Below are 6,235 nucleotides of genomic sequence, written 5' to 3'. Positions count from 1 at the left end.
AAATCACCTGGGACTCTACATGGGACTGTAGTTGAAAAATATCCAGAATTCCAGTTGGTTCAAAATGCAGCCACCTCTATGGTTTTGTGCAGACCCAGGTGTTCACATGTGTCACCTTTATTGCGAGAGTTGAAATTAGGTGACAATTTGCTTCTGGGTAAATTTCAAGGTGCTAGTTATCCCCTTTAAACCTTATAGGGCTTGGGACCAGGTTATTTGAAGAAACGTCTCTTCCTAATCACATCTTCCATCATCTATCTATCCATCTACCTACCTACATGTCTACCTATATAACTCTATGCCTATCAATGCCTATCTGAAGTGGTGGCACTTCAGCTCCTGCGGTCATTGGAGGAAATGGATTATCTAGACCCTTTTCAGTCTGGCTTCAGGCCTGGCTACAGTACAGAAACTGCTTTGGTCACACTGATGGATGATTTCTGGCGAGCCTGAGATGGGGGTCATTCCTCAATCTTGGTGCTACTTGACCTCTCAGTGGCTTTCGATACCATTAACCATGGTATCCTTCTGGGACAACTAAGGGAGCTGGGAGTGGGAGGCACGGTGTTACAGTGGTTCTCCTCCTATCTCTCTGGTCGGTCACAGTCAGTGTTGGTAGGAGGACAGAGGTTGACCACTAGGCCCCTCATGTGCAGGGTGCCTCAGGGCTTGGTCCTCTCTCCCCTCCTATATAACATCTACATGAAGCCGCTGGGTGAGATCATCTGACGATACGGGGTGAGGTATCAGCAATACGCTGATGATACCCAGCTGTATATCTCTACCCCGTGTCAATTCAGTGATGCGGTGGATGTGATGTGCCAGTGCCTGGAGGGAGTGAGGGTCTGGATGGGAGTCAACTGGCTCAGATTTAACCAAGACAAGACTGAATGGCTGTGGGTATTGCCTCCTAAAGACTATGTTGACTTTCCATTCTTGGTTCTGGGGGGGAGAGAAATTGTCCCCCTCAGAATGGGCTCACAATTTGGGTGTCCTCCTAAACTCACAGCTAAGCTAGAGCAACATCTGACAGCTGTGGCTAGGGGGACGTTTGCACAGGTTCGCCTAGTGCACCAATTGCGACCCTACTTGGATCAGGAGGCTCTCCTCATGATCATTCATGCCCTTGTCACCTCACGGTTAGATTATTGCAACACTCTCTACATGGGGCTACCCTTGAAAAGTGTTCGGAGACTACAGTTGGTCCAGAACGCAGCCGCGTGAGCTGTCGTGGGTGCACCTAGGTACACCCACATTACACCAATTCTCCGCAAGCTGCACTGGCTCCCTATTGGGCTCCAGTCACAATTCAAGGTGTTGGTTATTACCTTTAAAGCCCTACATGGCTCACAGCCAGGTTATCTTTGAGACCGCCAGAGACCGGTAAGTTCCCACAGAGTTGGTCTCCTCAGGGTCCTGTCAGCTAAACAATGCCGGCTGGCAGGCCCACGGGGGAGGGCCTTCTCTGTGGCTGCCCCAGCTCTCTGGAACCAGTTACCTCCTGAGGTCTGAACCATCCCCACCCTATTGGCCTTCCGAAAAGCAGTGAAGACCTGGCTTTTCCAGCAGGCCTGGGGCCGTTGATCTCACTCTTGCGATCTGGCGAGATCCGGCCATGAATGGTATGAATGAGTTTTAATGTTTTTAATGTTTTTAATTTTTAAATGTTTTGTATTAGGATTTTAAATGTATTGTGAGCTGCCCTGAGTCTTCGGAGAGGGGCGGCATATAAATTGAATTAAATTTAAATTTAAATTTATTTATTTATTAAATTTTTATACTGCCCTTCTCCCAAAGGACTGAGGGCAGTGTACAGCCATATTAAAACAAACATATACCCATAAAATTTAAAAACAATTTAAATATATATAAAATTTTGGCCCTTATGTTAAAAACTACAAACCCCCAATTAAAATTCATTTTCTAAGCCAGCCCGGCCTGTTGGAACAAAAGAGTCTTAAGGGCACGGCGAAAGGTACGTAGGTCAGGGATCATACGAGTCTCCGGAGACAGTTCATTCCAGAGGGCAGCTCTATCCTCTCCATCTAGTGAACACTCAAAATGTTCTAGTGAACACTCAAAATGTTCCTCAAAGTTTCTTCATCTTTGTAGTTCTATCCTCTATCATAGAGGGATGTACTCTTTTTCTAGGATTTGAGATGAATTTCAGCTGACTTTCTTGGAAAATTCCAGAATTGTTAATTTGTAAACTAATTCAAATCACTCTTTCTAATGATCAGCATACACTTTGAGTAAAGCATGAAACAGAGACATTTCATTTCATTTCAGTAAATTTCCCCTATTATTAATATCTGATAACAGGGTGCTCAAGAAATAGATTTATGGGTATCCTTCCTATTATGTATCTCCTCCCACTTATGACTATAACCATGTTGCTTGTATCTTTACAATTTATATTGTTTTATTTGTTTCCTAGTATGATTTGATTGCTTATTAGTAACCTTTGACTATCACTAAGTGCTGTATCTTATGATTCTTGATGAATGTATTTATTTATTATTATTATTATTTTTAGGTACACTGAGATCATATGCGCCAAAGACAAATTCCTGTCTGTCCAATCACGCTCAGCCAATAAAAAATTCTATTCTATTCTATTCTATTCTATTCTGTTCTGTTCTGTTCTGTTCTGTTCTGTTCTGTTCTGTTCTGTTCTGTTCTATTCTTTCCCTTCCCTTCCCTTCCCTTCCCTTCCCTTCCCTTCCCTTCCCTTCCTTTACCTTCTCTTCCCTTCCATTCCATTCTAAATGTTTGGGGTTTACAAACTCAACATATTTTCATTTCCTAATAATCAAAAAAAAAAAACCAAAAAAAAAAAAAAACCCAAAACCCTAATATCCTATAATACTATGTTAAATATATATACATAAAATGGTAATTAGCTATTTACTATATTTATACAGTGCTTTAGAAATTGAAAGTATAAAAGCCACAAGAATGTATCTGCAAACATTGAACATTGTTTGAGTCAATGTCTGAAATATCTTAACAGGAACCAAGAAACCTAGATTATCAAAGTCAAGTTCAACAGGAGTGTTGAAATGGGAAAGGATTAGGTTAAAAAACTTTGGAAAATGATGGAAATTTTATTTATTTATTTATTTATTTATTTATTTATTTATTTATTTATTTATTTGTCAAACGTACAAGATAACAAGTATAAGTATAAACATGGATATACCATATTTTTTGGAGTATAAGACGGACCTTTTTCCCCCCTAAAAGGGGGTGAAAATTTAGGTGTGTCTTATACACCTAATGTTGCCCTGCCCACCCACTGGCCCCCACCCTTTGGCCTGTGCCTTGCAGAAGTTACCTCCTTGCAAGCAAACAGCAAGAAAAAACAGCTCCTTTCAGCTTCAGTACAACCTAATTAGCAGAAGTTGATTAGATTGGCCTCCCAACTCTCAGCTGATTTGCTCTCAGCTGTTTTGCGGAGGGCTCTGCTGCCTGCTGGAAAGAGGTAAATTGCTGGAGCAGATTTTTTTTCCCCTTGTGCTAACCAAGCTATGCTGAAAATGAAAATGAAAGTAAAATGAAGAAAAATGCCCTGAGTCTTCCGAGAGGGGCGGCATATAAATTGAATTAATTAAATTAAATTAAATTAAATTAAATTAAATTAAATTAAATTAAATTAAATTAAATTAAATTAAATTAAATTAAATTAAATTAAATTAAATTAAATTAAATTAAATTAAATTAAATTAAATTAAATTAAATTAAATTAAATTAAATTAAATTAAATTAAATTAAATTAAATTAAATTAAATTAAATTCTTCTGGTGGTGACTACTGGACTGGCTAACTTACTATAATGCAACAGCATTAACTTGGATAAAGGACTGGATAACACTCAAAAACAAATGCATGTTAACATTAGAAGGATTCGATCTGTTAAAAGGATGTCACACATTCTTATGGGAGGAAAAACCCAGGCAACATGAACATTTTAGTAGACATTATATTAGAGATGCAGTGGCAAAAATCTGGATGGAAATAAGGAGAAAACACGACAAAATCCCAAGATGGATATCAACCATGGAAGCCCAAATTTACCCGAATACAATGGATATAGATAAAATGAAAACATATGATGAATTGTTGAACACAAAAGGAGAAATGAAATCAAGAGAAGAGCTTAGACAGCAAGGTACAGACATTGATTGGTGGCCGTACCTACAGATAAAATCAAGATATAAAATGGATAGGGAAAAATTTGGAATCCAAAAAGAATGGAATGAATTAGACAAAATTATACTGCAATCTGACGATAAATTAATAACCAAAATATATAATTATTTATTAAAATACAAATTAGAGGAAGAAGTAGTGAAGGAAAATATTATTACGTGGGCCAAGAATTTTGGATACAATATCAAATTAGAAAATTGGGAGAGAATATGGAAAGTAAACACCAAATTGACAATGTCCGTACCTTACAAAGAAAATACATACAAGATGTTCTACAGGTGGCACCTCCCCCCTGCACGTCTGGCAAAGATGTTCCCAAACACCACACAGAAATGTTGGAAATGTAAAATACACAAAGGGACCTATTACCACATGTGGTGGTCATGCCCAAAGGTTAAAACATTCTGGAAAATGATCCAAAAACAACTGGAAGAAATTACTACACAGAAAGTGCCTCTTCGACCAGAAACTTATTTGTTAGGAATATTGACAAAAGACTACAAAAAAGAAATACAATATTTGATAATACACATTCTTACAGCAGCCAGAATTACTTTTGAACAAATGTGGAAATTGGAAGACACGCCATCAGAAGAGAGAACAATACAAAAAACATTGGAATGTGCGGAGATGGACAGACTTACCAAAGAAATTCAATAAAAAGCAGACTCAGATTACTATTTGATTTGGCAAAAATGGTACGATTGGTTAGAGAAAAAAAAGACAAAATAAGAGAATACCACTCAAGGACACAAAAATGAGGAACCAAAATTAATATCATTACATAAATATCGTTATATAATGAAGGATATATATATGGATATGGATATATGGATATATGGATATACAAATTACCGATGTAGCTCTATTCACAAAGCTCAAATGGCATGACTTGATTTTAGTGTACAGTTTGTTTATGTATAGTTTGTTTTTATGTGTGTATGTTTGTATATGTATCTTTGTTTATCGTTAATAAAATTTTAAAATTTTTAAAAAATTATTAAATTAAATTAAATTAAATTAAATTAAATTAAATTAAAAAATTAAATTAAATTAAATTAAATTAAATTAAATTAAATTAAATTAAATTAAATTAAATTAAATTAAATTAAATTAAATTAAATTAAATTAAATTAGGCTGTTTGCTGTTTGCTGCAACATCGCAAAATTAGGCAGAGGCAGAGGGAGATTTCTTTTTCCTCTTTTTCCTCACCAAAAAAGGTCGGTGCAAACAATGGGAAATTTAGGGCAAAAGAGGAGAGTTCAAGATTTTTTTTTTGAAAGAAAAAAAGGAGAAAGAAAAAGGCCAAAATAAAAATGGGAAGGGAGAAAAAGAAATGAAAGAGAAAGATGTTATACATATTTAGAATTGAAATATGAATAGTAGTAAGAAATAAATGAGAAATCATGATTGTAAAAATGAAATGAATAATAATTGGAATCTTTGTCTTTGCATTTTTGAAATCTAGACAATGATAAATTTTTATTTTTTTATTTTTTTTAGAAATATGAATAAGTATAAACTGTAACAATTGAAGTACCTTTAATAGTATATGGTGGTGAAAGTAAAAAGGATTACGTTGTAGATTGGATAACAGATAGAACATTTTAAAATTAAATTAGGGAAATTGTAACAATTGAAATATTTTTAATTATATATTGTGATGAAAGTAGAAATGATTAAGTTGTGATTTGGAGGATTATATGGGCAAAACTATTTGGGTTATTGGGAGAGTTTAAGATGTGAAAATGAGTAATATAAAGGGAAAGCTCTATTTAACTAGTGAATTGTAATAATTGAGACTATTAATTGTATATTGTGTTGAAAGCAGAAATGATTAAGTTGTGGTTTGGAGGAATATATGGGGAAAATTATTTGGTTTATTATTATTGGTAAATATAATTAGTTGATTTGTAAGAAGTTGGATTGTATGAAAATAATTGGAATATTCATGTTCATATTGATTATTATACAAAAAAGATAGTTATATAACTAATTGATTTATATTAAAATGTTGAATTT

The sequence above is a fragment of the Pantherophis guttatus genome, chromosome 4, assembly GCF_059756535.1.
Source record: "Pantherophis guttatus breed Tessera chromosome 4, ASM5975653v1, whole genome shotgun sequence".
In the NCBI taxonomy this organism is placed as follows: Eukaryota; Metazoa; Chordata; class Lepidosauria; order Squamata; family Colubridae; genus Pantherophis; species Pantherophis guttatus.
Note: the sequence above shows the minus strand (reverse complement) of the source record.